Source organism: Ursus americanus, chromosome 7 (genome assembly GCF_024610735.1).
Source record: "Ursus americanus isolate L20-20 chromosome 7, mUrsAme1.1.p, whole genome shotgun sequence".
In the NCBI taxonomy this organism is placed as follows: Eukaryota; Metazoa; Chordata; class Mammalia; order Carnivora; family Ursidae; genus Ursus; species Ursus americanus.
The window spans coordinates 54,984,409-55,010,819 of record NC_142133.1 but is presented as its reverse complement, the minus strand read 5'-3'; positions in this window follow the sequence as shown (position 1 = coordinate 55,010,819).

Below are 26,411 nucleotides of genomic sequence, written 5' to 3'. Positions count from 1 at the left end.
TTAACTCAATGGGCATTCCCAGGGTTGGGGTTGTGATGGAGGCCTACCTCTCAGTCAATAAAGAAAGAACAGCTAGAGGCTTATAGCCACGGATAGGAGGATGTTAACTGGGTCAGGAAGTTTTCTCTAGTTTAGTCTAAATTAATATTTATTTTTAAATACTTAATTTGGGAGAAAGAGGGAGGGAGGTAGAGAGCACAGGTGGGGGGAGGGGCAGAGGAAGAAGGTGAGGGAGAAGCAGGCTCCCTGCTGAGTATGGGGGCCCGATGCAGGGGCTCAATCCCAGGACCCTGAAATCATGATCTGAGCTGAAGTCAGATGCTTAATTGACTGAGCCACCCAAGCACCCTTGAAATATTTAATATTTAAAATGTATTCTCTAAATATTGTTCCACAAGAGGAGAGATGGAAGACTTCTGGAGGAATCTGGGTGAAACTGTAGGAGAGCATGGGCTGTGCTCCAAGTGGTGTGGATCCCACTCCCTGCTAGTTGAAGGTTCTGAGACAAGTGACTTTAACTCTCTAGACTCCATTTCTTCACCTGTAAGATATGGCGATACCCAGTCTCCTATTTCTCTCCCTAAAGGTCTTGCTCATTCTTTAAAGTTTGGTTCAGATGCCATGCCTCCATGAGGCCTTGTCCTGGATCTCCTTCCTTGCACTCTGCCTATGATTTATCTGTGCTGTCTACTCTTCTAGCACTTCCCCCACATCATAATGATAAATGTCTTAATTCAGTAAGAGGGACTAAGACTTCTGAGAATAAGAGACTGTCTCTTTGCCCAATGCCTTACATAGAATGCCTTCAAAAGCTGATAATTGAGTATATGAAAGCTAAAACAAGAACAGAAGTTAGCATGGACCAGGCACCAGGCGAAATGCTTTACGTGGGTTATCTCATTTAAACCTCACCAAACTCTGAAGGAGAAACATGGTTTTTCCTAATTTAGATGAGTGAACTTTATTTTATGGAGGTCTGGTCATGTGTTTAAGTACGAAGATTCAGACTGAACCAGTCTTAACCAACCTGGCGAATATTAGGCAATAAGGGTTAATATGTATACAACCATCCTCTGGATTAAGCACTGCTCTAGGCATTTACACAGATGACTCATTTAATCCTCACAATAATCCCATGAGGCAAATAGTATTGTGCTCATTTCATGGGAGGGAAGATGAAGGTACCGAGAGGTTAAATCTTTTTAGGACCCCATAGCAAGAAAGTAGTACAGTTGGGATTCAAATTTAGGCAAATTAATTTTGATTTTCAGTTAAATTCTTTACCCCTGGATAAGTTTTGCTTTGGGTGGCTTCTTGGGGGGGGGGCAAAAAAAAGATACTGAGGCTTATTGAAGTTACATGGGACAGCCCCCTTATTTACTGTGGTGTTTGAAAAATTAGTTGCCCTCTAGTTTTTAATTTCCTAATTCAGGAAATCCAAAGCAGTATGAAAATAGCCTAATCCATAAGTCTTTAGCAGTGTTAAAGCTTTTATGAAAGACAGGAAGATTATGAAAAAAACCAAAATCTTCTAGGTAAGAGCCTGTCCAGATTTGTCTCCACAAATCTGAGAAATTCTTGATTCCACTCTCCTTCCAGAGCAGTTGTTAAATGGTTAAGAGAAACCCTGATGAAATAACAAATCAACAATTGCTGCTTAATATCCTACTTTAACCTTCTCTGGATTCCAGTCTCCCAGATAGAAATTTAAAGACCTCTCAAGTACATAGGTGTACTCCGTTCATGCTTAATTTGGGGGCTGTGGGTTGGGCAAAGTATGTAGGTTTTAGAGTTACCAATCTTGATGACTGACCCTCCACAACTCTCAGTTCAGGTTTCCTTGTCTGTGATATGTTTAAGAAGGTGGCTTCCCTCTTTTCCCTTCCAGTAAGACATAGAGTACTGGGTTCAGGTCAAATATTTACATTTATCCTATGGTAATTGTCACTGAAATGAAGGCTATGAAGAGCTTGTGGTTTTCAGGAGAGTAGAAGAGATGGCCATTTGACCTGGTAAGAGAAGTCAAGAGATTTCCAGCCTTTTCACCCACTCTCTTCCTTGGACTCCATCCACTTCTATTGATCTGCCCTTCCTCTTAAAATGGGAATTCTGTTTGGATTCTCTTTTCTGGACAGTGACCTCAAACCATCTGCCTTATTTCAATCATTAAAAGTTTATTGCCAGTTCAGACTCCCAAAAACCATAGGAAGAAAGCTCCAGTTCCTACTTCTTGGGGGAGGGGAACTGGTCCCCTCCACCTGCACTATATTTTCTATCACGATATTTGGCAGAAGTCCCAGACAGGGATGCTATTATTATTTTCATATACTGGATTAGCCATACAGACACTTTCACATGCTTGAGGCCTTGTCTATGGAAGATTTAGTTTAATTCAGTGCAAAAACTAACTTGAGCTATTCAGTTTACATCGATTCAACAAGATTTTATTGAATGGACTGACAGGGTTTTTTAAAGTTTTTATTTTAATTCCAGTTAGTTAACATACAGTGTAATATTAGTTTCAGGTGTGGCTGGGGGCTCCTAGTGTGAATCAGCATATTTGAGAACATCAGAACCCAGCAAGTAACATTTAGGCATGAGGCTGAATGCACTTTATATCCTGTTGTAAAACACAAAAATTTACCATCTTAACCATTTTAAGTTCAGTAGGGTTAAGTATATTCATGTTCTTATGAAACAGATCTCCAGAACTTTTTAATCCTGCAAAACTGAAGTTCTGTACTCACTAAACAATTCTTTCCCCCCTTCCTCCAGCCCCTGACAACCACCATTCTGCTTTGTTTCTATGAATTTGACTACTTTTGATACCTCCTAAGTGGAATCATGCAGTCTTCTTGTGATTGGCTTCACTTAACATAATGTCCCAAAGGTTCATCCATATGGTAGCATGTGACAGGATTTCATTCCTTTTTAAGGCTGAATAATATTCTGTTCTATGTGTATATTTTATTTAGTTAATCCATTCATCTGTCGAATGTTTGGGTTGCTTCCATCTCTTGGCTGTTGTGAATATTGCTGTGAAGAGAGGGTGTGCAAGGATCTCTTTGAGACTTTGCTTTCAATTCTTTGGGATACAGACTCAGAAGTGGGATTGCCGGATCATATGGTAGTTCCATTTTTTAATTTCTTCAGGACTTTTAATACTGTTTTCCATAGTGGTTGTACCATTTTACATTCCCATTAACTGTGTGCAAGGGTTCCCTTTTCTCCATATCACAAACACTTTTTTTTTTTTTTTGGGTAGTAATTATCGTAATAGGTATGAGGTGACCTTCTTCCTCCTTCCTCCTCCCTCCTCCTTTGTTCTTCCTCCCTCCTCCTTTCTTCTTCCTTCCTCCTCCTTTCTTCTTCTTTCCTCCTCCTTTCTTCTTCCTTCCTCCTCCTTTCTTCTTTTCTTCTTCTTCTTTTTTTTTCTTTGCCATGAAGAATGGAAGCAGACTTGTGGGGAATCTCAACTCATTATTAAAAGCATTATTATTGCCATTCTGGGAGATATGTAGCAGAGGCAAGATCTTTTCTTACCCTCCAGAGGCCAATGAAAGAATGACCTAGAAATCCTCACTACCTCCATAAGTTGCATTTACCCTTTTGCTTGCATAGTACATAAAAATTCTGTGAATGAATAGAAACTCCTAAAACTGGTATGTTTAAGCAGAGTGAGTCCTAGAAGACTGTCCTTTTCTAATAAATCAGGGTTAGAAAATGTGGATAGTGAAAGCTTTTGGAAAATTAGTGAAAAGCCTTTGAATTGGTGACGAGGTGAGGTAGAGGTGGCTGGCTAGAATAGGAGCCAGGATGAAGAAGAAATTCCATGAGGTATGCCCTGTGAGAAATCTTTGAGGTGAGAGTGAAAACATCAAATCGTCATAGAAAAGCAAATTTGTGGGGAGGTGAAGGTGTAGAGAGACTAGTTTGAGGAGCTGAATGAAAAAAGGAAACAGATTGAAGTCCTGAAGTGAAGGGCTATGGGAATTCACTGCCTTGTCCATGTATCCAATTCAGCAGGGTCTGGCTATAGGCCTTAAGGAGTTGGTGAAGGGACGAAAAATCCCTTTTGGCCTAAATGTTGAGGTTTGATGAAGGAAGTCATAGGTGGTTCATTGAATATGTGCTTCACTAGTGAGAGATGGTCAGGGCCTTGTCTATGCACTTTACTACAGGAGAGGAAGGGACAGGATGTGTAGGGTGATGTGTCTTCATGTTCTTTTACTTTCTACTTTTGATCTTCACAATGCCCTTTACTTTGGCTCTCTAATATTTTGTCTTTTGTTATTTGGAGGGTTTCTGTCACGGGAAATAATTGTTTTAGAACATCAGCATTTGTTCTGCCATTTTTTGATAGGAGTTCAAGGTGAAACATTACATTCCTGATGTTAACATTGTAAATGTCCATGGCTGGCCTTGTAACTTTTTATTCTATATAATTTTTAGATGGTTATATACACCTGTTCTTTTCACAAATGACCTCTCCACTCTCTTAGACTTGGCCTTTAGGAAGAAGAGCAGGAGCCTGATTTTGGTTTAATGGCACGGTTTCTTCAAGTTTTAGTTCTGCAGCCAAGAGTTTTCTTCCACTGCTCATCTCAAGTCCTTTCCATTTGACCTGCTGTATGACAGTACAGTTTCATTTCTATTTCTCATGGAAGGCTGACAATGATCCTTAGCCAGATTCAATGGCCCATTTTATCCCTATCATTGTTTAAGATGTTAGAATTTAATCGAAGCTGCACTTAAGGAGAATTGCTAATATTCTGCACTCCATCTCCTACTGCTATTTATTGGGGTTTATGGAAGAATTGCTAAATCATACCCTTCCTGTTTTCTATTTATAACCAGTTGGGAAAAAATGAGTTTAAAAATGAAGAAAAGTGTTCCATTACTGGTAGTTGATTCTAGAACATGTCTTGACCCATAGCCAATTGGATTTCTTAATTTATTCCCTACTGTGCCAGTTGAAATGTATCTGACTGCTCACAGGCTATCTTTCTCTCTCACAGCTACTTCACTCACACCAAGAACTTCCTGTTTCTCTTCTTGGACTAACAGGAAATGCCTCTACATTTTCTTCTGCCCCAGGTGGTAACCGCCTTCCTCTTCTCTAGGGCAAAAATTGAAGGGCTGCAAGGAAACAGTTACCAAGGACAAATATGCTAGGAGATACTTAAAACCTATTCCTGTTATATATACAGGCAAATGACATTTGGTCAAAATTCTGTCTCTCTTCCCTGCCTGCCACTTCTAACTCTGTTTGCTTTCCCAAACAGCTAGTACCCACTTTTCACAAATGACTTCTTTTACCCTCTTAGATTGGCTTTTGCTTGGAGGAAGAGAAGTCACCAGCCCATAAGATCTTGAGGGTCCATGGCAGTGTGATACCCTGAGCCATAGATTAAGCTTCCAAGGTGGTCAGATGCTTGCCATAAACAGCAGGATGAATCCCTACAATCAGGATGTAAGTGTAGGTTTTTAAGGTCTAATTACAAGATATTTGGTAAGTTCTATTATGCCATACATGGAGGCAGAAAATGAAACAAACTTAGTTTAAAAAAGTCCATTTTTATCTCAAGCATAGCTTTTTCACACCCTCCTAATAACACTCCTCAGGTTTGATGATCTTTATTTTCTCTTAGAAAAAGAAAATAGAGAAACTATGACTAGTAAGCAAGTATTACTAAGATCTGTTAACTCTTTTTCCAGAAAGAGGAAATTTATGTGTGACAACACTTGGAACAAGCCCCTGTAGGCATTTATGCAAGAATCTCTTCAGAAACTGTGCCAACTGCTGTCCAGGGCTGAAGTCAAGAGCCCAGTCTGCCTTAGGGCAGGAAATAGAGTCAGGACTAGTGGAGTCATGACTCTCCCTCTGAAACCATTACTCCCTAGTTGGTAAAACCCATCTTATTCTGCCTGCACTGTGCTTTCTCTCTGGCATTCCCGTGTGTACACAGACATAATGTTGAGCATGGGGTGACAATCCTGAACACAGCCTGGTGATAAGGGCACAGCAGGGATGGGGGAGTGGGAAGGGAACTCTGGAAGAGGGATTATAGACTCTGATGCCCATGGCGCCAGGCAGGAAACCTAAGTAATCAGCTGTTTAAAAATAAAACCCAACCATAGCCCAAGATGGCGATAAAAGGCAAGCTCTGTGGTGGGGACTGTGATGAACTGGAGAGTACAATTCCCGTCTGGGGAGGCATCCTCTGTTCAGCTCAGGCAGGATGTTGGCTCTAATGCTGCTGGGCTTTCTGAAATCTCCCAGTTTTTAAAGGATGGAAAATAATTCAAAGATGGAAAAAACACTGGACAAGGAAAAGGAAACCTGTCCGCAAGCAAATTGGTTGATTTGGATTATTCTAAAAAGACCCAATGCCCTAAAGTGAGGGAAGGACTTCAGTGCATGTAGAATGAACACATGAGAAGCCTGGGGCTTTCTCTTTATATTTATCTTCCCTCCACCTCCTCCTCCCATCCACGGTTTTCTCCACCTCAGGTTATCTTCAAAGATGAGAAGATATGAAAGGTATGAGTGTCTTAGGCTCCTGTCTTAAGAAATATTTGAAGCCTGTGGTATTTGTATCTTAATTGGCTGTCTGCCTTATTTTCACTCCTTTAAAGGAGATGGACTTGTTCTTTGAGTCAGTCCATAGATGCACGTGCATTTGGACACACAGAAATCTAATTCACACGCCACAAACTTCACTTGTTCTATGAAATAGAAACCAATTCCACTTCTTCAGAAGATCCATGACTTGTTTGTATATACTGGAGGTTGTAAGTGGTGCCCTGCTGACAGAAGGGATGCAGCAGCTGTCTTATCACCCAGGGTTAGATAAAATGTCGATTTTTTGATATTTGCGAGAAGGCATGCTTCTCCTGGTTTTCACAGCCCACAAACCCTGTAGCCCTGCCTTTTGCCCCACACAGTGGTCCTGCCTGCAAGAACCCTGGGACCACATGGATTTGTGACCCCTGACTTAAAACATAGTTGGGGATCAATCATGATAGAAACCAGTCCCCCACTATATCCTATTACCCCCACCATAAATAAACAAAATAAGGCCTACTCTAAAGATTCTTATGTAACATGAAGTGAAATGTAGCAAGTTACTACCCTTAGTGTATTTCTGAGATTTTTTTTTTTTTTTTACCTTCTCAATGCTGCCAACCTCCTATTCACTTGGAGAACATTAATCATTTAGGATAATTTTAATCTTGTATAAATCCCAAAGATGAGAAACTGACTACAGGCTATATCTCTCCTTAATAAATGCTCAGGGTTGGGGTGGGGCGTAGAAACGGTGTTTGAAGCTTTAAAAAAATTTCTCTACTTTAGTTCCCTAGAAGCCCTGTCCATTCTGATATGCTATTATAACCAACTGCTTCAGACACATGCTCTCAGCCTGCTGCCTGTAAACGCCTGGGTTGGTGCTCTGTGCCACCCACAAATGTGAAGATTCTGGCTAGCCCTAGTCAGATGCTTCCCCATTATCACCATCATTAGTAGTTGGGATCTTGACCATGGATTATTAAGACTGACCACTCAGACTTGGAACCTCTCTAGGCTATGTCTTCTAGATTCCCCAAGTACCAGGGAATCCTTTGTACTAAAATCTAAAGAAGCCTGAGGATCTCAGGCTTCCAAAGGAGGTCTGTGTCTGCATTCTATCCCTCATCCTTCCAGTAAAGTGTTTTATCTCACGATAGTGTATTTACCTGTCTGTTGCAGGGGCAATACTTTCAAACTTACTAGTTTGCTTTCCTCTTTTCCCTTTCTGAATACAAGCACTCTTGCTACACCTCCGTCCGGCAGTTGTTTGGGGGGGGGGCATCGGGAGGGGGCAGTTCTGGGGAACAGGATCCCTTACAAAGAACATGCTAAGGGAGAGAGCAGAGACCTTCTCTGATTTTGATAACCAAAATCCGATTAGTCGGCAAGGTATTAGGTTTGTAAGCCATGATAATGGTCTTGAGGAAGGATGTTCCATTTCCCTTAAAAATATCAACAAATAAGGCTGATGGATCAACAAATAAGCAGGCTCCTCCCAGGTGTGAGGAAGACACCTTGTCTGTTAATACCAGCCTGGCCCCTCTGAGGGAGAGAGGGAGGGTGTAGAGGAACAAAGAAAACACTGCCTCTGTTTGCTGTGTGCAGAGAATAGAGATGAGGAAGAGAGATGGCAGGACAGATGTTGCCCATTTGTCCTTCACGTTTAGGCTTGAGAAATTGGTGTGTTGGGGAAATGAGGCTGGTGCCAGACAGAGAAGGGGGCAAGCTGTTCCTGTTTTTTCTGGAGTACCACCACAGGAGAGTGTACCGAGTGGTCAGCCTAGGAGAGGCAGCAGTTGAGCTTCCCTGGGTTGCCCCAAATACTGTCAGGAAGTCGCTGAATGGAGAGCCTGAGGCCTGTTCAGGGGGCTGATACAGCTGTGTGCTGTGTGATCCTTGACCGGACCGAGGATGATGTAACTTGTGGACCTGCAGCCTGTTGAAGGCAAACTATAGCGAGTCAGCACAGGAACACATCTGAGCCAGAAGAATGAGCCTGAATTCAATCATCTTTGGGGAAGATCAGCAGGGCCTTGGGGCACCCAGTCAGACTAGGGCTATTTTTCCAGAGGCCCAGTACAAGATAGGGGGACTCCCGATGTCCCCCAAGAATTACCACACCTGACTCCCCCATACACGTGCATGCCAAGATAGGGAGAGGGCCAGAACAGATAGAGGGAATCTGGAACTCTGAGCAGCCTTTCTTAGAGACATGGAATACTATTTTAAAGGATTGTTTAAATTCTTGAATCAGATTGTATCTAAAGTGGATTGAGAAATTAAGGACTTGAAAGATTACATTAATCAGACAAATCAATTAATAGGATTTATCCACCTTGCACATCTGAGTTGTGAGTTAAATTTTTGTTGACTTTGTTACATGTATCTGAGGTTGGAAAAGTCTGGTGCTTCCTCTAAGAAGTCAGCAAGATTTTTGGTTAGGAGAAATTCTGTGAATGTTTCAAGCCAGGAGACTATCATTTAGAAATTTCTACTTAGTACACAAAATAGTACAAGCTGGCCACAAAATATTGCAGCCCTTCTTAAGGTCAGCCAACAAGTCTTTGCTCACCTCATACCTTCTCTGTAACTCTTCAGTTTATAAAACCCCTCCAAATGAGAAATCTCACTTTATCCCCTCTTTGGTAGGGATCCTGCGAGCTAGGTGGGAATGCTTAGCAAGGGAGAAGGTAAAGCAGTACTAAAGTCACTATCCCAATGTACCAAATTTTGCAACTGGGCCTTAGCCTCATTTCTGATTTCAGGTCCACCTTCAGCCCAGTGGCCTCTTACCAGTTCCCTTTCTCCCACTTCCCATCTAGTGACACGCTGAGATGGAAAGGTGTCAGAACAATGTGTTCAGGATTTTGTTAGTGCTAAATCAGGGTTGTGAGGTGTGGTGGTCAGCTTCCATGAAGATAGTTCACCAAAGAATGCCCTGAGGCTTCTCTCAGCCTGAATGGTTTATCCTGGTAAATTGATAGTCCTGTAAAAGATGGTTCCTATTAATCCAAAGATACCACCTCTTTCTCAGATATTAGTCTTTTAAAATTCCCTTCTTAGCATCCTCAGGTTGCTGAGGCCTGAGAAGTGCTCCTGCATGGAAGTCAGTGTGGCTCAGCAGAACAGTGGAAATGGGGGTGGGGGCAGTGATAAGAACCATGTGTTCCACGCTTTTGGGTCCCGACCTGAGGGAACTGTGAGAATGTGTCCAGCAGGGAACTGGGAGGTGTATAAATGCAAAAAGTGGTATTTATGGGAGTTGACCCAACCCAATGGGCAGGACCTGTGTAGGCCCTTTAGAGGATGGATTAAGGAAGTGTTCAGGAGAAGAATTAAATGTACAGGCTGAGACATGAAATGCCAAATTTATCCTTGTCAATAAGTATAGGTAGGTGGATGAGTGGTGATTCCAGGGAGGAGACCTCACCTGTGCAAAAGACAAGTGAGTGGGGCTAGGGGCTGGGGGTGGGGGGTGGAGGTAAGTTTCATGTGACTGCAAATAAGCTAGGTTAGCTAGACCACAGATTGTAAGAGGTTGAGGATGATGTATCTGGAGATCTAGATGGGCCAGATTGAAAAGATCCTTGATGATTTGTTAACCATTAAAGACCTTAAAATAGCAAGAATCCACCCTTTCATAAAATGTGCTAGGCCCAAAGTGTTTCATAGGTTCTTCAAATCACAAATAGTAAAGGTATCTAAGTTTTTCTGTAACTTAGATTAAAAAAAAAAAAACCTGCTTGAATCATTATACAGGGGTTAATTTTGTTATGAATACCACACAAACCATGGAAATTATAGGGGCAGTCATTGAACATAGACATGGAAATCTTAATATATTGCATACACATTTGATAGCTTTTTTTTTTTTTAATGCATCATGAGTAAGAATAGCTTATCTCAAGGAGTGATTCAACATCAGAAAATGTAGTTTACTACACTTACAGAAAAGAAGCCAGATTTTGGAGAATGATCTGGTTCTTATTTGCTATGCTTTTTATTTTCTCAACAAATTTTTTTTGATAGGCTTGAAAGTTGAGCTTTAATTTTTATCCTGCTAGTTACTCCTAAGTTGAAAGCCATATTTGTACCTATTTTCCCTATCCTCTTATAAAGTGCATCTGTCCTTATGTCTGCCCTGACTCCTCCTTCCTTCTCAAATAAGGAGAGGACAGTAGCACACTTTGACCTTCCGTTGTCTCTTCCTGCCTCACCTCCATTTCTGAATTCTTTTCTTAGTGTCTAAAGGTTTTGTTCCCCACTTCCAGAGTAAGGGTGTATTTTCTTGTTTTCCTGTTGTCCTTTTCTGTCCTCCCCGACTCTGCCTCTCTCCTTATGTTCCTACCTCCTCTCCTTATTTAAACCACAATTTATAAATTCTGCTTACTTCCCGTATCTCCTCCTATATTCATTTCTCCTCTTCTTGTAGAATATCTTTCAAACAGCTTCAATGTTAGTATATTTTCTGACCTCTCATAAATCTGAAAAAGCTTTTCTTTTAGCTAGCATAGTAGGATATAATATTCTAGGGTTAATGATCTCTTTAATGTATTCATGTATCCAATGCCGCTAAGAAATCAGACATCAATTTCAGGTTTTCCTAAAGATTCCTGCCATCTTCCCCTTCAGAAATATTTGTGTTAAAAATTTTCATGGTCTCAGAAGGACTTTTTGTCAAGTCCTTTTACAGTCTAAATTCTTTCTGTGATCCCAGGTCTGTCTGTTCTGGAAAAATCCCATCTGTCATTTCTTCAAATAATTTCTTCCCTTTCTGTTCTACTTCTTTGTATCTTTATATTTTTTTATGTGTACTTTTTTTTATACCTATATCTTTCTTTGTGTTTTCTGGACAGTTTCCTCAACCCAGTCTTTCAGCTCACTAATTTGCTATTTAACTTTGTCCGCTCTGCTGTTGATTACTTCAACTGAGTTTTCATTTCAATGCAATATCTTCCTTATATAGTTTTTCAAAATTTTAAGATCCTTTATCTTGTCCCAGCTTTCAGGTCGTCAGCGTTCATCGTGTTTATTTTATCTTCTGTCAGTTCTGTATACTGTTATACTTGCTTTAGATTTCTGTTCCATTGGTTTTCCTCGTATATAGGTTATACTATCAGTTGTGCTTGTGCTTCATAGATAATCCAGTTTGAACTGATTGCCTTGCCTTAGCTACTCAGGACTGTGGCTCCACAGGCTGAGCACAGCGTCTTCTCACCCTGCTTGGGCTTATTAGCCCTTCCATTAGCACTAAAAGGAAGGTCAGGACTGAGTACTTGTGTCCCCTCCAAATTCATGTTGAAGCCTTAATCCCAAATGTGGTGACTTGGAGGTGTAGGGCCTTTCGATGGTAATTAAGTTTAGATGAGGTCATGAAGGTAGACCACCTCCCTTGACGAGATTAGTATCCTTATAAGAATAGAGGAAAAAGCTAGAATGATCTCCCTCCCGCTTGCTCCTCCTCCTTCCCCCTGCCCTGTGAGGACACAGTATGCAGGCAGCCATCGTAACCTAGGAAGAAGGTTCTTAAGGGATCTCAATCATGCTGGGAACTCGACCTTCCATTCTCTAGAACTGTGAGAATAGTCTGTTGTTTAAGCCACTAAGTCTAGAAATTCAAATGGAGTCTTCGTGTTCTTGGTGGATAATTCCCTTGAGAAGATATTTACCTGCTGGACACATGGTCTGGCAGGAATGATTAGGACATGACTAATTTAGTATGAAGTTTTTTACTTCAGAGAATTTTTAAAAAACATTGCTTTAATTCACATAAGAATCATTTGTAGGGCGGAACATACAGCAGTTGGGACCGTTAAGGGAAATATGTAAAACCAAGAAGTAAGCCAAAGCTAATATTTTTGAAAAGATGAAAAAGACTAATCTATCTAAAGCAGAAAGAAATTTATGGATATTAAAATGTAAATTCATGAAAAATCTATATCTACTGTTCCAGCTCTTGATCAAATAGCTTGAGGAAAAACACATTATTTTTCATTCTGTCGCTGTTTTCACTTCATAGCCTGTCAGTCTCCTCAACCAAACTGAGACAAATTCTCCTGAAAACCATTAGGAACCCAAAGTCAACATTCAGCGCCATCATTATCCACTCTGTCATTCTCTGCTAATTAAGTCAGATACATTTCCAAATAAGCCATGGGTTATCATTTTAGCGTGAACTCTCCTCAATTGCCCCAAAAAAGAAAGGATGGGGAGAGGAATCAGCACGTGGGTTTGCTACAGTAAGCAATCAATACTCTATTAGCTCTTTTCTGCCCATTTTAATGTCACCCTTGCCTTTTTTCCTCCTAAAAATTTCCTTCCAATTTATACGTCTTAATCTCCCATTGTTCTTTCCCTATATATTTTCCTAATACCCCATCTGCTGTATATTTACTTTATTAATTTTAGGAAACATTATTTAAAATGCTGTGCTTAGGTTGAGCAGAGAGATAGAAGTGAATAATGGTTTTTTATACTAAGTAATGTTGTGTGTAAAGTAGGGTTCATTTTTGTGTTACTAAAAAAATAAAAATAAAAAACAAAGACTAACGAAAGTAGGAATTAGATGCTCAGTGGATGTCTACCTTAAAATCTGGAAAGGCCAGAACTGCATATTCAGTCATGAAAGTAAATATCTACAAGTTGACTTTGAGTGGTAACAGTGTTGACCTGTAGGCATTCTATCCCTAATAGAAGGTAAGATCAGAAACCTTGTCTTCATATTGTAGAATGTAGGAGACTTCCTGACACCTAGCAGTAATTTTCAGTAATTTTTAAATGAACTAAAGGATAAAAACATGGACATAGCCATCATACTGTAGGTTAGTTATGATCTGCGTAGACTATGCTTGTGATAGTGAGGTAAGAGAATAGACCTTAAAGTCAGATACCCTTAAATCTTGAGGTTTTAATGGACTAGATATATTATCAATTGTTGCATAACAGATTATCTCAAATCTTAGTGGCTTAAAACAGTATTACTCCAGTTTTAGTAGGTCTGCCATCTTGGTGAAATTTAGCTGGATCTGTAGAGTCTCCCACAAACTGTAGCCAAGATGTAGGCCTGGGCTGTGGTTATCTCAAGATACTACTGAGGGTAGATTAGCTTCTAAACTCAATCACGTGGTGGTTGGTAGGAGTCAGTCCCTTGAGTGCAGTTGGATAGAAGGCTTCAGCTTGTTGCTGGCTCTTGGCCAGAAGCTCCTCCTTTCCATGGGGCAGCTCACATCATGGTATTTGGCTTCATTGTCCTGAGCAAGCTAGAACTAGAAAGAGTTCCAGGAAGTCAGAAGTCAGTCTTTTGTAAACCCCTTCTCAGAAGTGACTTCCCGTCACCTTTGCTGTATTGTATTTGTTAGAAATCAGTCAATAGTGAATGTGAATACCAGAAGGCGGGGATTGCTGGGGGCCATATTAAGACACTGCCTGCTACACAAGACAACCACGTGGCCTTGGTAAGTTACTGACCCTCTTGCTTAGTTTCCTTATTTTAAAAAACAGGACTGTGAAGGCTGTTGTGGTAAGGAGAATGTGCACATCAGTGGCTTGGCTGAGTGCTCAACCCAGAGCAAAATCAGTGTGTGCTATTATTACTGCTATTTTTTATGTCCTCCTTTGCGGATTTCTTACTTATGAAGTGAAAAGATGATCTGACTCTTTGTAAGCCCTAGAGGTTTATTGATTTTTCTAGCCCCTGGAATCTATAGACTTTCAACAGTCTAACATTGTTTGGACTCAACATCAGTAGTTTTTTCCCCCCCTTTCCCTTATAATATCTCATTGTGATCACATTTTGTAAATTGTAACAGCTGTAGGAGCTATCCTATTGATGTTTGGAGCAAATCAGACATTGTTGTGGCACCCTTCTCTTAGAGTCAGAAAGTAAGTTTTATGAATTCTGTTTCTGCCTGTTAAAAAACTAGACAAGTACTTTAACATCTTTGTTTGCAGTTTAACTCCTGGGAGGGTAGGTGGATGGTCTCTTATCCCTTCTAGTCTTAGCAGCCTTTGGATCTAACTTACATTTGCCGCCTGTATTGGCTTTTAATTTTTCTTGTCATATATTTTACATATGTTAGGACCAAGTTTCTGAGATTAGTTTTCAGGCATTTTTAAAAGAATATTCTCAATTTCATAAAGACTATAGGATTGATAGGAGTATAGTTATATAACTTCAGGAACAATGAAAATATAAAGAAATTGAGAATAAATAAACTTCTAGGATACCCTCTAAGATACAAAGGTCATTTCTATAACTTGAAAGGAAAATGAAGTCAGATGATTTCATCTGTATGTATCAGAGGAAAAATTACTCCCAATTGACGAAAAAAGATTTGGGGCCTTTGGATTGGCTGGAATTGAAGGTAAAAAAAAAAAAAATTTTTTTTTTCTGTAATGTCCAATAACTTGTATCATTTCCTGAAGTCTCACTTGTGTCTTCTTAGACATCTACACATATACAAGCTGTCTCAATAAAATAAATGAACTAAAAGCAAAGCAGATCTTGTATATCCTGATTTTCGATAAGCTATTATAGTTTCATTTTGAAATTCCTTTTCTGAAACTACTTCAAGAATCTTTTGAACATGTTCATTCTCTCTGGTGTTCATTTCTTGAAATCAAGTCCATGCTCAAATAGAATTTAAAAGTAAGCACCATGGATCGAGTGATTAAACTGGATAATACTTTCTAGTATATAAGACAACAGCAAGAAGAGAGTGGGTTTTTTTGTTTAGTTTTTTTATCTGCACTTAAAAACTGGCTCTAAAGCTCGTTCAGAAGATAACTCCTCAAATTGTTTAGAGTAAGGAGTCTACATTAAAGAAAAATGTGTATTTTTTTTTAAAACACAGCAAAAATTCTCGGTCTCCTTTTATATGAAGTGTTATTTGATTTTGACCCCGAGCCATCCTGAGCCATTATAGTCCATTCAAATTCCCATTCTGTCGTTTAGGAATGGGTGCCATCAGGAAAGATAGTGGGTGTCCCTGAACTTCATTTTCACTTATAATCTGGGGTATGTCACTGAGATGTGAGGAGTGTTAAATGAGATATGTGAATCTATCTCACAGACTACTGGGTAATCCCCAGGGTAGTTATCAACATCAGTAATGTTTTATACATGATTTCTTGTCTAGATTAAGTGAAATCACTAGACTCCTATGTATTTCAAAGATGATAGGACTAATGACATTTTTTGGAGTACTTCACTGCCTGTCAGGCACTCTGCTAAGTTCTTATATAATCCTACTCAATTTAATCATCGTGAACACTGAGTCTCCATTTTACAAGTGAGAAAACTAAGGTGTAGAGAGGTTAATTTTCCCAGATAATCAAACTAGCAAGTGACGAGGCTGAGATGGAGATCCAGATCTGAATGATCCCTGAAGGGGTTCTTTGAAGCCCTATGCCACACTCCCATTTCTGGCACCCGCTATGAAGAGGAATACACAAGCCCTCCTCGTTCTGTGTCATCAGGGGTTTGCAAATGTAGCTGCACAGGAGAATTAACTGAGAAGCTTTAGAAAAAAAATTCTCAAGCCCAGGACACACTTGAAACCTATTAAGTCAAATTCCCTGAGGTTGGGATCCAGATATTAGCATTAAATAATAAAGCTCTTCAGGCGACTCCAACATGCACCCACTTTGAGACTGCACGTGTTAAATGTTGAGCCCCTGAGAGATCCTAGCTTAATGCCCTGGGCTGAGGAGTAAGAGGATTCTGATTTCCGTTTGCTGGCTTTCAAGTTGTGTGATCAGAGACTGGTTTCCTGCCTCCTCTAAAGTTTGAAAATGATACTAACAGCGTCCTATTTGTGGTGAAAAATTAGCCCATGAAACATTTCCAGCACACGGCCTGCAACATAGGTCCTGCCCAGTGGTGGTAGAACTTTCATATCTCTTGTTCATGCCCTGCAGATTTTAGGTTGCTTCATGAAACCTTTAAGCACACATTCTTCTCTCCCTGGGTGGAAATAAGAGGCTATTGGGCCCTAAGGTCTCTTTCAAATAATTAATTTTATGCCATTTCTAAAGGGTAGCATGGGACTTGTATTTCCGTAAGAGATCGACAATATTTAGCCACGGAAACAATACATTGCTTATCCTGGGAGTAACCTAGACCACTTAGCAATGAGAACAGTTATTTGATGCCTTGATTAGTTAATGCTGGGGTTCTGGAAATGACCATCTACATGCTGTTATAGACAGGTTTTTTTTCATTGTTGCCCTTTCCCCTTATAACTTGTTTACTTGCCTCGCACAGGTGTGGGCAGCAGGGTTTGAATTAGTCTTCTAAGTGAGTGTATAATGGAGATGAGTAATTGCTTGCAGCTGCACATATCTGTAGGGATTTGTTTTTCTTTGAGTAGGGGACAAGATAATTTGCCCGACAACTTTGCAAAGTGTAGTCTTGGTTGTCCCCATATGCTTGAGGGTGACTTTGCCTCTTGAATTGAAAAGCTACCAAACCTTCCACCCTCCCATGAGAGGTCATGGTAGCTGGAGGACAGGCAGCCAATTTTATCTTTACAGGTCCCCCCTTCAATTAAAAAAAAAAAAAAAGCAAACAGTATGGTTTCAACTTGAGTGAAAATTATAAACATGAGTAGTTGATAGTTATCCAGGGTAGAGAGTGATTTCAAGGGACTGGGACCTTCTAGCTTAACCTCAAAACATCTATTTTGAAGATGAGGTTTTAGGATGTGATAGATACAGCTTGAAAGTATAGCTCATATTCCAGTGTACAAAACCAATTCCATTGTCTGACTGTAAGGCAAAATATGGTGTGTGTCCTCCAAATGCAGTAATGACCCTACTAACCCAGAAAGTTGGTAGAGGAGGACTTATTTCTGTTGGTACTGATGGACTCACAGATAGGAAGATTCCCATGCACCTAGCTCTGTCCTGTCCTAATCTCTTCTGCAGCTTGGCAGACCATAGCTGACCTAGGAAGAGAAAAGGGCAACAATGGCCCCTTGAGAGTATGGTCTCTCTAGCCTGAACCTTAAATTTATTTCCATTTTTTCCCCCTAATGAAGACTGGATTTTGGACTGCTGGCATTGTTGCAAGTAGGCTTTTGAGATCTTCCATTTAGAAATAGGGTTTTCTGCAGACCTTATCTATAGAGACATTGTAAGGGAAAGAACAGGATTGGCAGCAAAGAATGGGGTTTGAGGGTTGTAGCTGTGCCATTTCCTAGCTATGGGATCTTGGATGATCCACTTAACTGTCTTAGCCTCAGATGTATAAAAAGGACATAATATTTTCCTGGGTCAGCATTACTGTGAGGATGAAAATAGTCTTCAGTAGTTTGAAGAAACCGCATACTGTAAAGTGCTTTACAACTGTAAACATTTTGCATGTTTTCTGGCTTATGCATGGCAAATAAAATGGGTAGGATGAGTGGGTAGGATGAGTTTTTAATTAGAAATGTTCTGACTCTTGGGTAGTAGCTCACTTCTCTGTCTTCCAAAGCCTGATCTTAAGTCTTGAGAAGAAGCCACCAGTAACAAAAATCCCAAATCGTTGTTCTCCTCCACCTGCCTGGGCTTGCTTTAAGGAGATGGGATAACGGAGTAGGAGGGTGTAGCCAGAGTTTAGGTGTCTGGGTTCAGGTACCCATCTGGTCACATACAAGCTATGTGACCTTTACCTTATTTTCTTGTAGGGTACTTGCAGGATTAATTGATATATTTCATGTAAAGTATCATGAGCAGCAGTTATACAGTACATGTATTTCAAAGAATTACTAAAATATACAGCATTTAGAGATAAGGTCTTACGATCCTATCTCTGTAATTAAATTGCAAAAGAAAGGCTAGCATCCATCTCATCTTTTATAATTCTCCCAAATGACGTTTCACTTAAACTTTGTTTTTTGGACATGTGTGAGCTGGTACAAGTTTATACCTAATAATGTACTTTATTGAGTACCTATTACATGCTAGGAATTACACATACATTTTCCCTCACTTTGTGAGCCAGGCATTATTTTTATCCCCCTGCCTTTTTTTTTCTTTTTTCTTTTTTAAAATTTATTTATTCTAGAGAAAGCACGGGGGAGGGGCAGAGGGGGAGAGAGAGAATCTGAAGCAGACTTCCTGCTGAGCACAGAGTCTGAGGTAGGGCTGCATTTCACAATCCTGAGATCATGACCTGAGCTGAAATCAAGAGTCCGACGCTTAACTGACTGAGCCACCCAGGTGCCTCCCCGCCTCACTTTTTCTTGAAGAGGCAATAATGGCATCACAATATTGAGTGACTTGACCAAAACCCTTAACCAGTGACAGGACTAGATCTTAATTTGCATCTGAGATCCTCTGAAATGTGTCTTTGACCTCACACAACTCCTTAAACATCCTTGCCCTCTGAGGAGGCAGAAACCATCCTTTTACCCTTAAATGGCAATGAAAACCTATGTACTCATGCCATAGGTGTATTCTGAGAGTTATGAGGTAAGAAATTGCTTTTGTAAATCAAATTACATTCCAAATTTACAAGAAATACTGATATTCAGATAGAATCCTATGAAATCTTCCTGAACTTTTTGGTGAATTTAGATATTACTGAGGGGCTTAAGTAGAAGAGCTAACCTACTAGCTACTACTGTTCTAGCATGCTAACCCATGATACTATAGAATGGATTAGTGGTTAGTCAAACAATTCTTCAGTGAGGTTGCTTTTGATGAGGAGAGTGCTATCACTAGGACCAGAAAAACAAGCAGGCAAGCTCAGTTCTGTCAGGCCAGGCACCTGTCCTGGCCACTAGAGGGTGGTATTGGCATTGAAATGACACATAGACCTTTCCCTCAAATTGAGAGGATGCCCTGTGTGAAATGTGGACGATGGCTAAATTTATATAAAATGATTTGATGAAACAATTTGATATGACAGGAGACGCCACATGATTGTAATTGGATTCTGCTGTTACTGGCAGCATACATCCTGAAGGGAATTCTTAAGGTCCAGTGCCGGTGGGTCATGGGGGTGGTTTACCTCGGGCCAAAAATCAAGCATGTGCCATTCAGGACTAAAACCTTTCCTTCTCACTTTTCTACCTCAGTTCTGCTTCACTTTTCCATTTGTAAATTGGAGGCATGCTTGCAGTTCCTAGTATGAGTTACCTTTTTTTTTTTTTTCAAACTGCAACCATGACCACCACAGAAGTTGATTCCTCACGTTAAGTGTCTTAACAAATTAAATTCTTGTTGCAGAGGTCACCGTGCCTGTCCTCGTTAGAGCTCTGCAGTGGGTGCCCTTTTACAGAGCCCAGAAGATGAAGTCCTTGAGCTTCCAAGTCTCCCCCGTTTGGCTGTAGAGCAGGGGCTGGATTAAGGGATGCATTTTGTTTAACTCCGTTGATTGATTTCCAGTACTTAGGTGTATGACCTTCTTAGCCCCTTTCCACCCTGCTTCCCTTAGCAGTCCTTAGAACCATGAGGTTGAAGGTAGTAGGTGAGTGAGTATCCAGGGCAAGATATTTTAAGAGTATTTTCCTTAAGAAATACATATTTTTGTTTACTCAAAATTTTGTGTTATCTTATGAAGCGTGCCACCTGATTTTTAAAAAAATTATTTTGAGATTGTAGAGCTCAGGATTGTAGCTTTTCATGCAATTGTAGGAAATAATGCAGACGGATTCCATGTACTCTTTACCCAGTTTGCCCTGTTGGTAACATCTTGTAAAGCCATGGCATGATATCGCCACCAAGATATTAACATTGATATTGACAAGATACAGAACATGGATCCTTCATGTTGTCTTCCTATAGCTGTACCCACTTCCCTCCCCTGTTGCAACCACTGCCCTGTTTAACATCTAGGATTTTATAATTTCAAGAATGGTATCTAAGTAGAATTATACAGCATATAACCTTTTGGGATTGTCTCTTTGCACTCATTGGATTCCTCTGGATGTTTATCAAAGTCACTGAGTGTATCAATTTATTCTTTTTCGTTGCTGAGTAGTAATCCATGGTGTAAATATATATCATGGTTTAACCATTTACTTGAAGGACATCTGGGTCAATTCCGCTTGGGTTATTGTGAATAAAGCTGCTATGAACATTTGTGTCTAGGTCTTTGTGGCGTAAGTGTGCCTTTCTTTCTTTCTTTCTTTCTTTCTTTCTTTCTTTCTTTCTTTCTTTCTCTTTTTTTCCTTCCTTCCTTCCTTCCTTCCTTCCTTCCTTCCTTCCTTCCTTCCTTCCTTCCTTCAGATTTTATTTATTTATTTATTTGACAGAGAGACAGCCAGCGAGAGAGGGAACACAAGCAGGGGGAGTGGGAGAGGAAGAAGCAGGCTCATAGCGGAGGAGCCTGATGTGGGGCTCCATCCCAGAACACCGGGATCACGCCCTGAGCCGAAGGCAGACGCTTAACGACTGAGCCACCCAGGCGCCTCTAAGTGTGCATTTCTGAGACAAATGTCCAGAAGGGCAATTTCTGGGTTATATGGTAACTTCATATTTTAAAGAAACTGCCAACCTGTTTTCTAGAGTGACTGCATCATTTACGTTCCCCCAGCAATATGTAAGTGATCCAGTTCTCTGCAATCTCACCAGCATTTGGTGTTGTCACTCTTTTTATTTGGGTTATTCTAGTAATTCTTTTTAGATTTTCTTTGAGGTCTTTCATCAGCATGGTGTAGTTTTCAGCCTACAAGTTCTATCAGGCTTTGTCAGATTTATACCTTGTTTTTTTTTTGTTGTTGAACAGTAGTAAATGGTATTGTATTTTTTAACTACAAGGGTTCAAGCGTTCATTGCTTAGTATATAAGAATGCAGTTGATTTCTGTATGTTTATCTTGTATTCTGTGACTCTGTAGACTCAGTTCTAGGACAGGTGTATGGTATGTATGTGTGTGTGTATATACATATATATATATATATATATATATATATATAGGCAGGTGTCTTGGGATTTTATATAGACCATCATGTCATCTACAGTCACGGGCAATTTATTTCTCTTTGCAATCTGTGTGACTTTTTTCTTGCACTGGCTAGAATTTCCAGTACAATCATGGATAAGAGTGGTGAGAGCAAGCATCCTTGCTCCTGAACTTGAGAAAGCATTCAGTCATTCATCGTTAAGTATGATTTTAGCTGTGGGGTTTTTTATAGATTCTCTTGATAAAATTTGGGACGTTCCCTCCTCACTGAGAGGTTTTGTTTTTGTTTCTAAATCAAGAATGGGTGTTGAATTTTGTTGAATGCATTTGCCACATTAATAGCATCACAGGATTTTTCTTTTCAGCCCGTTAATATAGCAGACAATATTGACATATCAAATATTGAACCAGGCTTATAGTCTTAGAATAAACTCGACTTGGTTATGGTGTATAATTAACTTTTTTAAAAAATTGAAGTATAATTGCCCTAGAATTCAGCAATATATAAAAAGAATTATATTTGCTATTATTTTAAGGACTTTATGCATCCATGTTGATGAGAATATTGCTCTGTAGGTTTTCTTTTTAAAATATTGTCTGGTTTGGTATCAGGGCAGTACTAGCTTCATAAGATGAATTGGGAAGTGTACTGGCCCATCTTCTGGAAGAGATTACGTAGCATGGATGTTAACTTAAATATTTGGCAGAATTGCCAGTGAAGCCATTCTGGCCTCATGAATTCTTTTTCGGAAGTCTTAAAATTATAATTCAATTCCTTAATAGTTAAAGGGTATTGAAGTTTTTTGTCTCCTATTGGGTGAGTTTCAGTTCATTTTTGAGGAATTGGACTATTTCATCTAAGTTGTTAAATTTATGCATGCAGAGATAATCCTAGTATTCCCTTGTTATCCTTTCGATGTCTGTAGTATCTGTAGTGCTATCACCTGTTTCATTTCTGATATTGGTAATTTGTATCATCTTTGTCAGTCTTAAGGTTTGACAATTTTATCAGTCTCTTCAAAGAATTAACATTTTGTTTTCACAATTGTTTTTCTATTTTCAGTTTCATTGACATTTTTTGTTGGTGAGACATGAGCATAGATTAATTTGAGATTTTCCTCTTTTTTTTAATAAAGCTTTTATTTTAGAGTGTGTGTGTGTGTGTGTGTGCACGCATACACGCACACCAGCAGGGTGAGGGACAAGGGAGAGGAGAGAGCATCTCAAGCACACTCCCCACTGAGTGTGAAGCCCCATGCAGGGCTCAATCTCATGACCCTCAGGTCATGACCTGAGGCAAAACCAAAAGTCAGTGGCTTAACTGACCGAGCCACCCACGTGCCCCTCAGTTAAGTGTATTTTTAAATTTCCTTAGAGGGCTCAGGTTGTGATCTCAGGGTCCTGGGATCCAGCTTTGCATCAGGCTGCATGCTCAGTAGGGAGTCTCCTTGTCCCTCTTCCTCTGCCCCTCCCCCCTTCATGCTAGCTTGCTCGTTCACTCAGTCTCTCTCTCTCTCTGTCAAATAAAATCTTTAAATTTCCTCGGAGACATCCTCTTTGATCATGGATTATTTAGAAGTATTTCAGTTTCAAGTGTTTTGACTTTTTCCTGTTACGTTATTGATTTTCAGCTTGATTTCATTATGGTTAGCGCCTTTATTGACTTCAATTAGTTTAAATTTGTTGAGGTTTATTTTATATGGTCTATTTTGGTGTGTATTCTGGGGGTGTTTGTATATTCTGTTTTTGGGTGGAGAGTTTGTTTATTAGGTCTTATTGATTGATGATATTGAGTTCTTTGATATCTGTGCTGATTTTCTGAGTAGTTCTATTGGTATTGAGAGAGAAATATTGAAGCCTCAAAGTATAATTGTGGATTTGTATATTTTTTTCTTAGTCTATCAGTTTTTGCTTTGCATATTTTGCAGTTCTCTTGTTAGATGTATACATATATAGGATTGCTGTCTTTTTGGATTATCTTTTATCATCACATAACTTTGTCATTGGTAATTTTCCTTGCTCTGAAGTCTACTTGTCAAATATTAATATAGCTTTTCCTGCTTTCCTTTGATTGAAAATTGCATTATATATCCTTAGCTTTTTACCTGATACCTGCCTATATTTTTGTATTTAAAGGGAGCTTTTTGTAGATAATATTATAGTTGGATCACTTTTAAAAATCCAGTCTGCCAGTCTTAAATATTGATGGATTTAGATCACTTATATTTAATATAATTTTTGAAATATATATGAGGGCTTAAATCTGCCATTTTAATTTGTTTTTTCTTCCCCCTGACTTTCTACGGAATAGTTGAACAACGTCTCAGTGTTTTGAAATATCTATAGTGTATTTGAGCCTTCCCTTTTTTTTTTAAGGGGGAGAGGGGGGAAGAACAGAGGGAGAGGTAGAAAGAGAATCTTAATCAGGCTTATGCCCAGTTCAGAGGTTGTGAGATCATGACCTGAATAGAAATGAAAAGTCAGATGCCTAACAGACTGAGCTACCCAGGCACCCTTGAGTCTTCTCTCTACCTATCAAAGTCTTATGCTTGTTTTACATACAATGTCCAGGGATTTTTCAGTTAAACTTGGCAGAAGGGAGCAATAGGGAAAAATAGGTCTACTCCATCTTCCCCAAAATGGAAGTCTGACATTATTTTTATTAACAGCTTTACTGAGAAATACTCACATGCTATGCAGTTCACCTGTCTAAGCTGTACAGCTCAGTGGCTTTTAGTATATCCACAGAATTGTGCTACCATCACCAAGTCAATTGTAGACTCTTTATCCAAAAGGAAGCTCCATACCCCTTAGCCATCACCCCTTAACCCATCCCCACTCCTACCTTCTGCCCAGCCCTAGGCAAACACTAATTTACCTTTCTATAGGTTTGCCTATTCTGAATATTTCATATAAACAGAATCATATGTAGTCCTTTGCAACTGGCTTCTCTCACTTAACAGTGTTTTCAAGATTCATCCATGTTGCCACATGTATCAATATTTCACTTTTTATTGTCAAATATTCCATTGTATGGATATTATACTGCTGCCCTACTTAAAATAGAATTACACAAAAATTTTTTTAAACTATAACTTGACAAAACAAAATATAAATGTTGAAAAATTGTACTTGAGTGTAAATTTTTTAGTAAGACCAAATGTTTCAGTTAACTTATACGTACCTATAACTTAGTCTGTTGCCTTTCCCCTAGTGGTGTCTATTTGTCTACTACATGAATAATTTTGATTCAGTGGAGGGCACATGTCTTATGAACTTCTGGGTAGTTCTCTACCAGGGACCATGCTATAGATAGTGGGGAAATAGAAGTGGTTAAAGACAGGGGGCCTCTCTCAAGTGGCTCAGAGTCCAGTTGGAAGGATTGACATTGGCTGTGATTTGTTCTTTGGGGTAAACATAGTGCTATAGGAGTATGGAGTAGGGACACCAAACTGGGATGGCTTCCCAAAGAGTTGTCAGCTGCAAGGCATGTTGTTGAGAGTGTATGCATTATCCATATCTGGAAGAGGAGGAAGGATGTAGGGAGAAGAATTTCAGGGAGCATGTTCAGAGACATAAAGGAAAAGAGAACATGGGGAGTTTGAGGAAAGCTTTGCCGAGGCTAATAATCTTGGTTGCTCTTTCTGTCCTCTATTCAAGAGCTTTCTGTCTTCTATTCATATTGTCTGTCTTCTATTCAATAAACAGTTTAAAGAATTTACTTCCATTTCACAAGTATTTATTGGGTATTCCATATGTCTGACACTGTACTAGATTCTATGAATAACAAAGAAAACACAGGTTTAGACATTAAGAATAGATGCCGTGTCCCTTCAGCAAGAGAGAAAGTTGAAGTAATGCAGAGAACATTGGGTTGTCAACAGGAGACCATGGATCTACTTCTCTTGGCTCTTCTACTACCTGTGTGACACTGGGAAGCAACTAAACCTCACAGTATGGTGATCTATAATATAAGGGAGTTGTATTAGACACTATTAATTATGCTGAGTGAAATAAGTCAAGCAGAGAAAGATGATTATTATATGGTTTCACTCATATGTGGAACATAAGGAATAGCACAGAGGACCATAGGGAAAGGGAGGGAAAACAATGGGAAGAAATCAGAGAGGGAGACAAACCATGAGAAACTCTGGACACTGGGACCCAAACAGGGTTACAGAAGGGAGGGGGGGATGGGAGGATGGGGTAACCAGGGGATGGGTATTAAGGAGGGCATGTGTGGTGATGAGCACTGGGTGTTACACACAACTAATGAATCATCGAACACTACTTCAAAAACTAATGATGTACTATATGCTGGCTAAATTGAACATGATAAAAAAAATCATCTTTGAGTTCAGAGGAAGAAGAAGAGAAGTTTGGTTTGGTCTGAGAAGGCTTTACGAAAGAGGTTGGATTTGAGTTAGGCCTGGTGTCAGCCTGGTGTAGCTTTCATAATGTAGTAGGATGAGTATTCATCTGATGCTCTCTTCTTCCCTGCAGGAACTCTTTAGGAAAACAACTTGAGAAAGACTCTCCAGGGGGGAGATTTACTGGGTCCAGATGACGCTGTCACTGCTCACAGCCAGTCTTTACATGCATGTATCGCGGGGCCTGCTGCACCTTGTGCCGGTGCCCTGTTAGGTCTCTCCAGGAGTGCCCTCCTCCATCTCTCCTGCTGTTGTGCATTCTAAAAGTTCTGAGACTTCTATCAGGGTCTTTCTCCTCCAGAGATGAGCTTCTGAACCTTTATATTCTTAGGACTCTTGTTATTTAAGACACTTACCCAGCTCCTATACCACCTTTCATTGCCCTGTTCTGTCTTAACTTTGTATTTCAAGTTCCTGGAGGGCACAGCCATCTCGTCTATCTACCAAAGCTCCGAAAGGGACTTAAAAGCTCTCTTGGAGAGGTGGTTCCTTAGCTGATTATCGGTATCACTTGGGAG